The sequence below is a fragment of the Leptonychotes weddellii genome, chromosome 3, assembly GCF_054177405.1.
Source record: "Leptonychotes weddellii isolate Sample4059 chromosome 3, ASM5417740v2, whole genome shotgun sequence".
Classification (NCBI taxonomy): Eukaryota; Metazoa; Chordata; class Mammalia; order Carnivora; family Phocidae; genus Leptonychotes; species Leptonychotes weddellii.
In genome coordinates, this window is record NC_138371.1 from 32015985 (window position 1) to 32028698 (window position 12714).

The window sequence follows — 12714 nt, forward strand, 5'->3', positions numbered from 1 at the left end:
CACTGTTTCTCAGCGGCTCCTTGGATGTCAAAGCCCCTTACAAATAGAGGACCAGGGTTAGTTAGGTCTCTCACGCTCCAAACTCTAAGGGGTCCCTGAGTGTACAGCAGGATGGTATATCATTCCATGTTTAGGAATTCATAATTTGAAATAAAATCCGACACCTTTCTGGTAAATCTCAAATCTGCTAACATTATGTGCCTCTGTTGACAAAGCACAGCCATAATAAATAGAGGAGCTAAAAGTAAAGGAACTCAGTTTCTCATGTGACTTGTGGTGGCCGTTCTTGTTACACTGGATTTATGTACTGATCACGTAATTTAAACATTTGTAAGTGTTTTATAAGTGTTAACTCATTTAATCTTCAAACAATCCTATCAGGTAGGTACTACTTTTGTCTTTTTTTTTTTTTTTGCAGATAAAGAAACTGAGGCATGGAGAAGTTAAATAACTTGCCTTAGTTATTTAGCTGGCAAAGGTGGAGTGAGGATTTGAACTTGTACAGTCTGGCCCCACCAATGCTGCAGATAGGAGAACTTGCTTCTAGAAGCCATATTACATAGAAATATGAAGAATAAACATCGCATTGTTTATTAAATTTAGGTGTAAAATAACTTGTAGCAATTAGACTTAAATTTGATGTACATTTTAGGTTCTGTGGCAAAATAAATCATTTAATTGGGAGGGTTATCTCCATAATTACAATTCCAAAATGAATAATAAATTATTGTTTTCCTGGGAAGGCTTTGGAAATAACATTGAACTCAGTCTTCATTCCTTTCCTCTACCACTTCATATTCTTCCCAAATCTAACTTGCTTAGTAACATTGGAAAGAAAAATGCTCTCAAGAACTGAATATGACCAGCGGGAAGAGTTTTCAGAAGCCCATATGTGGCCTTTTGCATTTGAGGGCTATTTCCCAGCAAGTAGGTAATAGCTATAAGAATAACTGGCATGTGTATTGAGAGCAAAATGTTAAAGCATTGAATTGATGAAAAAAACAAATGGAGAATAGGAGTGAGGTTGTGGCCACTGTACCACAAACTAGACTAAAATTAATCTTCTCCTGGGAATGGCCTAGCCCATGGAAAGACAATTATAAAGACACTAAAGAAAATAATTATTTACTCTGGAAAAAATGAAAACTTCTTCTGTTTCTGGGAGAGAGGGTTTTAAATGCTTATTGAAAAGTATGTAAAATCTTTTTGCGCATCAAATAACTCCCAAAGCAGTATTTTGATGAGTTAAGCATAAATGATTTTATTTTATTTTTTTTTAAAGATTTATTTATTTATTTGAGAGAGCGAGAATGAGAGAGAGTACATGAGAGGGGTTAGGGTCAGAGAGAGAAGCAGACTCCCCGCCGAGCAGGGAGCCCGATGCGGGACTCGATCCAGGGACTCCAGGATCATGACCTGAGCCGAAGGCAGTTGCTTAACCAACTGAGCCACCCAGGTGCCCTAAGCATAAATGATTTTAAAAACATATGAATTACATTTCTATAACTGCGTGGAGATATAAAAGGTGAAAGAAATAGAATATGGAAAAAATATGTATCAGTGTTTGCACCAGATATTGAAAATTTATTTGAAAAATTATATTATTTGAAATTTTGATCTGGAGGTTATCTCTCTAATACTAGCATGAAGCTATGGTTCAAAATGATTCTCTATAATTATAATCCACAAATCTCTTTTTACTGTTTTCTAAATTAAATAGAACAGTGAAGGTCTTTTCTTAAGAAAACAGGCCAAGAATCATAAGAATAAATGTTCTTTGAGGAATGAACAAAGTATGTTAGTTTATATATTCTAATATTTCTACGAAGGTATTTTTAATATGCTTTCCTCCATATTGTCACCCAAACCCTTCATCCAATGTATTTAATTATAAGTGTGGGGCAACACTGCCTATTCTTCAATGAGGCTGACTCTTTCCCTGCAGTATTGATTTCAGCAAAATGCCATATTCCACCCCCTCGATTGTGCTGGGCTCCTGATTCTCTGGGCATTCAGAGCAGGGTTCACACTCGTGCAAGCGGCTCAGATCCCAGACGGCTGTTAGAGACCATGATTAGTTGTTGCCTCTATTACAATTTTGGCATCCGAATAAGTAGTGGGGACAGAGAATAATTTTAGTTGCTAGGTTTTAATCTAAGACCACTAGACTACTAGGCTCCAAACCAGTATTCAGACCTGCTAGAGAGTCATCATTTAGAGATCCTTGACTTTGACTAGGGGAGTGACTGGGTAGTATCTGGGTGACTTCCCCTCAGGGAGGAGAGGAATGTGTTCTTTGTGTGTGAGTGTGGCATGTATTAGGGCTGCCCACAAATATTCTAGCCCTGCTTCTTTTGAAGGACATGGTAGGGTTGCACTTCTCTATCCTGCTGAAGTACAGTGTAGCCTTGCAACTTGCTCAGAAATGATGAGGATCAGTATCAGAAGTTAAGAGCTTCATGCATCACCACACTCTCTTTCCCCACCAGTACTACAACCAGCAAGGCGCCTGGTGGTGGCTTCTCCACTGGATTGGAGTGTGCAACAAGCAATGCCGCCCCTGCTCATCCTCACCGGATATGTAGTACCAGCAAGAAAATCAACCTTGCTGTTCTAAGCTACTGAGATTTAGGAGTTGCAATGTTTCTGCAGTATAAACTAGCCTATTCTGATTAAACATAGGGAGGAAGAAAGAAACAAATCACTGCAGGGTACACTGTGGCAGAGATTGGCTAATAATTCCACAAATCTGTTTCTCTCTCATCCTGGGGGCGCAACTAATTCACATTTCCCGGCCTTCTGTGTAGTTAGGTGAAGCCACGTGACTGAATTCTGACCAGTGGAATGTAAGGGTAAGTTTTATACCCCACTGCCCGGCCCCACCCATGGAGAACCTACTACATGAGCTCTCTTTCTAATCTGCCACGTGGAAACTCAGGAGTCTGGGTCTCTAGAGCAAGAGTCAGCAAACATTTTCTATAAAGGGCCATACAGTAAACATTTTAGGCTTTGTGGGCCATAAAGTCTCTATCGTAACTGCTCAGCTCTGCTGATTTATAGGAAAGCCGTCACAGACTCTGTGTATACAAATGGACATGGCTGTGTTCTAATAAAACTCCATTTACAAAAACAGGCAGTGGGTTGGTGTGCCCTGGGTTGTCATTTGCTGACTACTTACCTAGAGGAGCGTGAAGATGAAAGGAGCCAGAGTCTCTGAGTCACTCTAAGGTAGCTACTTGCTGACCACGTACAGGGAACTGTTATCTGAGTAAAAAGACCTGTTGAGCTAAGCGTAACTAATACACTTATCTTATTCCATATTCCAGAAAAAATTCCAGATGGATTAATAATCTAAACAAAGAAAAATATAAATGACTAAAAGGAAATAAGGCCGACTCACAATATTGGTTATCTTTATTAGTTAGAAAAATCATGATAAAAACTCTAGAAACTAACAGAAAAGATTAAACAGATTTGAGTACCAAAAAAACAACATTTCTGTGCAGTGGAAGGGTACCATAAACAATGTTACCTAATGGGAGAAAATATATGCAACATAAATAAACAACAGGAAGAGGTTAATATGCACAACAACAAATAGCTTCTCGAAATCAATAGGAAAAAGAAGCAGCAGAATAAGAAAAATAAGCAAAATAAGAAAATGGACACAGGATATGGAGAAGTTATTCTCAGAAGGAATATGTGCTAATAAGCACATGAAAACATACTCAACCTCACAAATAATCAGAGTGTAAACAAAAACAAGATAGCATTTTCTACTTATCAGTTTGGCAAAAAAATGTTACAAGATCAAGTGTTCATGAGTGTGTATAAGAAGTAACAACTTGCATACTCAACTGACTGGAGTATGAATTGATAAAAATTCTGGAAAGCAATTTGCAGCATTTATAAATATTAAAAATGCATATATACTTTGACCATGCATTTCCATTACACGTAATTTGTCCTACAGAAACACTAAGCGTGCAAAAATACATTTATGTTGTATGTCTATCATACTACCATTTGTAACAGCCAAAAACACTGCACCACACCTCAACATTCCTGAGTAGAGCCATGGTTAAATAAATGTAATACATATACACTGAGGAATAATAACTGTTAAAAATGAGGAAGATATACATCTGCTGAGATATTTTTGAGCGATAAGAGGAAGTCAGAACAATATATACAGCATGCACTCTAAAAAGGGGAGAAGGAGGCAGAAATCTATGTATCTTGAAGGATATGCACACAGTTGACGCTGATAACCCTTGGAATGAGGGGCTTCCATTTTTAACTTCATACACTTCTTTTTTTCCCTATGTGTATCATTTTCATAATTATATATTTTTTAAAAGTAAAAGGACAGACACCAAGAAAGACTGAAGGAAAAGCCCATTGTGGACATGGGCCAAGGCCGAGGGGTTGAGGGATGGATGGGCAGAGGAAACAAGGCTTGTTGAAGGCTTGCTGAGGCAAAGGCACAGGAATGAGTCACTCCCTCTGAGTTCCAGTGGCAGCAGATGGAGCTGCTATGACCTGGAACCAGGGTTCTGCTTGGAAATTTTCCGGGAAAAAGGAAGACTTGGGGTGAGAAAAGAAAGGGTAACCCTGCCGGCCTGAGGGCAAAACATGCTGGAAACAAAACAGAACAAAAAAACCCAAATAATGTCCTTTGGCTGAACTTGCTTAATCTATCCAGGAGCTAAATATTAGGTTACCTTTTCATTGCTTCAGGGGCGCCTGGGTGGCTCAGATGGTTAAGTGTCTGCCTTCGGCTCAGGTCATGATCCCAGGGTCCTGGGATTGAGTCCCGCATCGGGCTCCCTGCTAGGCGGGGAGCCTGCTTCTCTCCCTCTGCCTCTCTCTCTGACTTTCATGAATAAATAAATAAATAAAAATTTTTAAAAAATAAAATAAAATAAAAACCTCTCCTCGGAAGCTGTTGCCTGAAATGAATATATACCTAATGGGAGGTGGGTTTTTTGGATTTTGGTTTTTTGTTTTGAAGGTTACACGTCACTGTGTATTCTAGGAAGATCATTCCGGGTTCATTCGACCTTAGTTGTTCCAAGAGGAAGACAAATGGCACCAGTGTGTGTGTTACAGGTGAATAGGCTGTCATTCACTCTGGATGCGTGCATTTGTTGGTTCTCTAATGTGTATTAACAACTTCCATTTACCAAGAGTACTTCTGTCACAAATCTGATTACATGTGAGATAGCGCATCTGTTTGTATGTTTATTAACCATTTATCTTAAGTAGTGCCACATCGATCTGTTACTTGCTGGAAAGTTTTACCTATTGGGTATTGCTTGCACTCTAAAATTCCCCATATTATTGTATATTACTTATCTTATAAACAAAAGCGTACGGGTGGTATCCACACTAGAGGGATAAAGGAATCTTGTAGGCTCAAAGTTGCTCTTTAAAGAAAACTCAAGATTCCTCTGAGTCACAGCATACAAATGCGCCAAAGGCAGATTGAGGCAGCTTTCTGGTTGGTTGTGTTCTGAGTACCTTGCCCAGAGTGGAGCCTGAGATGTGGGGTATGCTCTTGACAGCACAGGGCTCTTTAGTCTGCTGGGGCCATAACCAAGTACCACAGACTGGATGGGGGGCTTAGATAACAGAATTTATTGTCTCACAGTTCTGGAAGCGAGAAGTCCAAGATCAGGGTGTCTGTAGGGTTGATGACTTCTGAGGGCCATGAGGGAAATATGTGTTCCTTGGCTTGTAGATGGCTGACTTCTCCATATATCTCTTCACATTGTCTTCCTGTCATGTGTGTCTGTCTTTGTCTCCAAATTCCTCTCTTTTGGATTGGAGTCCACCCTAATGACCTCACTTTAATGACCCTATCTCCAAGTAAGGTCACATCCTGAGGTACGGGGGCGGGGATAGGACTCCAACATATGTTTTTATGGGCGGGGATACAATTCAACCATAATGGATGGTGTAATAATGAAGTAAATTGTAAGCATGGGTGTAGAGCCTGGGTCTCTGATTGATCACCCACGATTTTTATCAGATCCCACTATCTCCACATTTGAGGGTGCCTTCCCTGCCGCTTTCCCCCAGGTTCCTGTTGATTTCTGTGCTTTGCTCTATTGTTGTAATTAGGTAATTGCACATTTATCTCCCTGAGGAGACTTACACACTCCGACTGTTGTATTTAGTTCCTGGTGTCTAGCACAGTGCCTGACCCAGACAAGGAGAATGAATGAATGATTGACAATGACATAATATTCATCTCTTAAAGAACACCAGTCCATACAGCTGTTTAAATGTCTCTCCCCCGCAAAAAAAACAAAAAACAAAAAACCCCCACAAAACAACAACCTGTCTTCCCGATTGCACAACTAAATGTAAGAACCTAGACTCACCCCCATGAAACAAAATGACATGCAAACTTGAAAATTTTTAAAATTCTTATTAAGTATGTCATGACACCTTGTGGACTGCAACCTCTAGGTAAGAAGGTGGGATGAAGGAAGTCTAAAACAGGGGAAAAGCATCCTTATATCCAGCTGCTTCATAAACAAAGCAAGTTCAGCCAAAGGATACTGGACCCTACGTATATTAATAATGAACTTTAGATTTAAAGTCTAATTTTAAAATTACAGTTAAAGAAAGTGGAAATACTTCTGTGGAAATTATTCTATGGTTAATAAATAGAGTTCATAAAGAAGGCCTATGGAAGCTGTGGGTTTTTAAAATGTGGAGAAAACCAGTCAGAAGGGAAATTTAATGCCTTCGAGTGGAAACACAGGGATGTTGATGAGTTTTTCTGTCTCTGCTGAAGACAGAACAAGGATAGTTTATGCCACAGCATGCAAGGGTTGGCTGACTATGAAGGAAGAAATTCCCAATAGAATACTAAATATCAGCATGGCTTGGATTGGTTTTACACCTTTCTATCATTTAAATGGGAACCCCAAAACTACATTGAGCCAACCTCCTTTCACTTACTAGGCAGGAAAACTTGGAAAAGTTACATCATTTCACTGAAGGTCTGTTTTCTTACTCACAAAATGGGTTTAATTTTTTCCTCATACTGTTACAAGAGATTGAATCTAAAGCATGTAGCATAGTTCCTGACACATCATAAGCACTCCAAAAATAGCATTAATAATAAAAATGAAAGCAAATATTTATTAGTTATTTGCTACATCTCAGACACCATTCTAAGCACTTTATGGGGTATTTCATTTTGGTTTTACAATAATTATGTAAGGTAGGTGCTTTTATTCCTGTTTCACAGGTGAGAAAACTGAGGCACAGAGAGATTAAGAAACTTGCCCCAAATCGTAGAGCTAGTAAGTGACAAAGCTCTAACACAAACCCAGGCGGTCTGTCTCTAGAGCTTGTGCTTCTAGGCACCACATTAGCAACCTCCACATGTTTATAAACATTAGCTCTCTTAAAGTAAAAAATTGGCATACTCTTAAAAAATTCATAGTCGAGGGGCGCCTGGGTGGCTCAGTTGGTTGAGCGACTGCCTTCGGCTCAGGTCACGATCCTGGAGTCCCTGGATCGAGTCCCGCATCGGGCTCCCTGCTCGGCAAGGAGCCTGCTTCTCCCTCTAACCCTCCCCCCTCTCATCTACTCTCTCTCTCTCTCATTCTCGCTCTCTCAAATAAATAAATAAATCTTTAAAAAAAAATTCATAGTCGAGTGGTCCCTACTTTCCATCATCCTTCTATTATTTTTCCTTCCATGTTTTGAATGGTTTTATTTACTAAAATATGGTAATGATAAGCAATAATTCATTTTTTATTGTTATTAATCAAAGGTACATGTCACAGAGTTCCTGATCATGATGAGGTAACAGCATTATCCGAACTGATAGAATTCTTGTCAAAGGCAAAGCAACTCGATAATTTTGGTTGGCTCATGAAGCTTTTTCATTGCACAGTTTGTACAAGGCTTTCTGAAATACCTATAATAAGTAATTAGCTCTCTTCCTCCAAATATTAAATTCACAGAAGTTAATATTCTGTGGTGAGACATCTCTGAGGCTGATACATGAATCCCTCTACGGAAGCGCCATCTTAACTGTGTAGGTTTTCCCCCACAAATGATTCCTGCAGATGGCTGTATGTGTTCTGCAGATAGACAGATGTGCTACATTAGCAGTTCTCAAATAGTGTGGTCGGGAGTTTTGGATAAGTCTATTTAGGGTCCAGAATGTAATTCCAAAATATATATTTGATTATCGAATGTCAAAAGTATTTGTTTTAAGGTAGGAGTCAAAATGTTGAATCTCTGGTTGTAGGGACATATTAAAAAGTTATCTGCCACTGGAAGCTAAGGTAGACTGAAGAGGTGAAGATGTGAGTTAGAACTGTCCACTGTGTGTGTGTGTGTGTGTTCATGCATAAGGGGCAATTATGGGGAGAAACAAGCAATAGTGCACTAGTAAATCACCTTTTAGGGAAGAGAAGGGCCCTAGTGGGTAGCATTTGCCAATCTCCATGTTGTAAACACTCCTACCACAGCCAGTTTCAAGCTGTCAACAGTTCAACAATGTCATATATTTATATTTACTTTATTTTTAATATATTTCAAATTTAACAATTGGCTCTCTCAAGCCAGTATGAACTTGTTCCAACAAACTTGTTTATCACCATTCTCAGGGTAGAGCCTGGAGATGCTTTTATTGAGAATGGGTGTCTGACAGCTCAGGTGAAGGGGAAAGTCAAGAAAATGTAACTTCTAAGATGAAGTCTAAGACTGAAGAAATTACAGCCAGAAATGATTCTGAGTCAAGGAGGCCATAATGAGGAGAAATTTTGGAAAATCGCAACCTAATTACCAAACTGAGAATGAAGGCCTTGGATGCAGGGGCATATCCCAGACATGAGGACTGATTAGACAAGGAGGAGAAGAGGGAGATCTGTAGTTCACGGAGGGTAAGGATCTGCTTGCCTCAGACCAGATGTGTGTTCCTGTTCAACAAGATGATTGTCGTCACCCTTTCCACATTTGCTCTTGTGCAATGTGTTCATCTTCCTCTCCCTGAGGGAACTTCAAGCATCTTTGGCAATACTGGAAAATACTGCTCACCAGGAATTCATAGACAAGAAGTCCAAGCCTGGTGTCAACAGCATGGAAGGCCAAATAGGACTAATCAAGTAATTTAAACAATTATATATATAGCCATAGAAACTCTAGAAACAGACAAAATTTGGAGACCCAGGTGGGTAATCATCAGGCAGTCAGATTTATAGAAGTCCATCAGCAGATATTAGGATCAGGGAGATAGGATAGGACACTGGACCAGGGAAAGAGGGGGGTATAATATGAATGGCAAAAGTTCCTAAGCTGAGCAATTATGTCAGAGACTTCGGATTGTGTATCTAAAATCCATTCTTTCTCTCTTACTTAGAACCTTTGTTTTATTTGGTTTGCATAGCAAGGTTTAGCCATGTAACTAATTTCTAGCCAACGAAATATAAGCAGCAGTTGCTAGGTAGAACTTTCTGGAAAATTCTGTAAAAATAGGACAGAGAGCTGCCATGTGCCTTCCATCCCCCCCCCCCCCCCGCCCCCGCGCTTACCCCTTTCTCCTGTTATTTCCTTGAAAGACAATGGTGATGGCTGGCACTTCAACAGACAATTTGGCCCCGAGGAAACCTTATAAATAGAAACAGTGCTAAGGATGTTGTTCTAGAAAGAAAGACAGAATCTTGGTTCCTGACCACTGGAAACCATCATAGCATTCCTGGCCTGCCTACCTCTGGATGTTTTTTACATGAGAGAAAAATAAACTTTTATCTTGTTTAAGCCACTGTTATTCACTACTTTGGTACCAACTGAAATTCTTGTCTGATACAGCCAGCCGACAAGCTAAGTGCTAAGGAATAGGAAGGAAGCAGAGATGGGGATTTTGTTTTAAGAATTCTAGTACAAGTTGGAGAAGAAGGAAGAAGCATAGTTACTAGGACTAGGACATAAGATAAGAGCCCAAGTAGCAGGTGATGGACATTGGGGAGGGTATGGGCTATGGTGAGCGCTGTGAATTGTGTAAGACTGATGAATCACAAACCTGTATCCCTGAAACAAATAATACATTATATGTTAATAATAATAATTAAAAAAGAGCCAAAGTAGCAACACTACTCAAAGCCTACTTCTCTGAAAAAGCTACTTCAATCCAAATTCTAAAGTCTCCCACCCAACATTGCCTTTTGCCAATAAGCAGGATAGCAGATGGTCTAGAGATAGCAGTCAAGAGCTTGGTGGCTGTGAACAGAGTAGGACCATCTTGGTGTAGAGGTCCAGGTAGGTCATTATTCTAAAGAGTGAACTGCTTTGGTAGAGAAGATTTCAGAGACATAGAAGATTTCAAGGCCTATGAAGATTTCATGAGACTGTAGTTCTCATCTGGATGATCAACCTACATTTGGCTTCCCACAGTCTGCTGATGAAACTCTCTAGGCTACAATCAGACACTACAATTTGATCTGACACCACAATCCCCACCCACTGGCAGCTCAGGACCAGATTTTAAGATGCCTGAAGATGGTGAGGAGAGGGGCAAGTGGAGATGAAGCTTGAAAGAGAGAAATGGAACTAGAAAGAAATAAGGCATTCAAGTGAAGGGCTTAAGTGAAGGAAAAAAAGAATAATGAAGTGGTGCCTGTCATGAATTCTGATCAAAATTAGGAGAATATGATTGTGTTTACCAGGGGAAATGAAAGAGCAGAGCAGTAAAAACTAGACTCAGACGTCATCTTTTCAGTGCTCTAGAGTACGGTAGTGTCTTATCTGAGAAAGGATGATCCCAAAGTCCAAAACTGCTTCTTTTCTGCCTCCTTTACAATAACCAAAGCACAATACAAGAATATTAGTGTGCTGGTGTCTGGCTTCCTCTCTATGATGACACCCACAATGCTGTCACCAAGAGACCTCCTTCTTGCCAAATTCAGCTGACATGCTGAATTATCCATGGCCTCCTTGAGACCTCGGACACCGCGTTGTGTTTGAGAAGGCTCGGCTCCTCTGTGCCATCACTCTGAGTTCTCATCCCAGCTCCATCACCCCTTTCCATCTCACACTGGCACATCTGATGGTTGGTGCCCCCAGTGTTCTGTCCTCAGTCTTTACACTCCTCCATTTATAATCTATTTCTAGACTCCTCTCCCACGTAAGGTATTTCATTTTCTCTGTGTATCCCAACTCCAGTATCTATGCCTTCAGCTCATACCTTGTCCTTGGCCCTAGACTTCTAGATCCTAAATCTATACCATATTTCCCACAAACAGCTCCGACCCCACAAGTTCAAAATGAGAACTTGCTAACAACTTTGAAAGCCTTTGGAGTATAGGGGTTACATCTCATACTTTTTCTTGTAGTTCAGTGCATGGAAGTATTCAGCAAGTATTGTCAAACGAAAACATGGCTGGATATTTTCAAAAAACATTTAAATATCACTTATGTACGTATTTATTAATATGGAAAACTTCATGAATTTGTGTCATCATTGTGCAGGGGGGTCATGCTGGTCTTCTCTGTATCATTCCAATTTTAGTGTATGTGCTAAATATTTTTTATTTAGCATTTTACTGAAATATAATTGACATACAAAGAATTAAACACATATGAATTGTACAAGTTGATGTTTTGACATGTGTTCACCTATTGAATGTTCACTACAATCAAGACGGGGAATATAGTCATATCCCCAAAAGTTCCCTCTTGTGCCCCTTTGTGATTCATCCCTCGTGTCTCCCTACCCTCCAACCCCCCACTGCCAGTCAACCACTGATCCAATTTCTATCAGTATAGCCTAGTTCTCATTTTCTATAATTTTATATAAATGAACTCAAGTATGATGTACTCTCTTTTGGGGCCTGGCTTCTTTTATTCATCATAATTATTTTAATTACTCATATTGCTTCATGTATCAATAGTCCATTTGTTTTTATCGCTGAATAGTATTTTATTGTATTGGTATACCACAATTTGTTTATTCATTCACCTATTAATGGACCTTTGTGTTGTTTCCAGTTTTTAGTGATTACAAATAAAGCTGCTATGAACATTTGTGAAAAAGTCTTTCTGTGGACATATGCTTTCCTTTCTCTTGAATAAATAAGAACAGAATGACTAGATTATATGTAGGTATATATTTAACTTTATAAGAAACTGCCAAACTGTCCCCAAAGTTTTGTACCATTTTACATTCTCACCATGGGTCTGTTCTAATTCTTCCACATCCTCAACAACACTTGGCGTGGTCAATAGTTTTAATTTTAGCCATTCTAATGGCTGTGGTGTCTCACTGTGGTTTTAATTTGCATTTTCCTATTGACTAATACTGTTGAGCATCTTTTCATGTGCTTAACTACCATTCCTATATCTTCTTTAGTGAAGTGTCTCTTCATTTTCTCTGCCCATTTTTAAAATGTGTTATTTTGAGAGTTATTTGTACAGTTGACCCTTGAGTAACATGGAGGTTAGGGGCAATGACTCCCCCACATAGTCAAAAATCCACATATAACTTTTGACTCCCCCAAAACTTAACTAATAGCCTACTATTGACTGGAAGGCTTACTGATAACATAAACAGTTGATTTAACACATATTGTCTGTAAGTATTATATACGGTATTCTTACATTAACAAAAGCTAGAGAAAAGAAAATATTACTAAGTAAATCCTGAGGAAGAGAAATACATCATAGTACTATACTGTATTTATAAAA

The 12714-nt window shown here is 39.3% G+C and overlaps 1 pseudogene; it reads right to left on the minus strand.

The window, feature by feature from the left end:
• Nucleotides 1-11456: 11456 nt before the first annotated feature.
• LOC115937304 (U6 spliceosomal RNA) lies at nt 11457-11569 on the minus strand (annotated as a pseudogene).
• Nucleotides 11570-12714: the final 1145 nt, after the last annotated feature.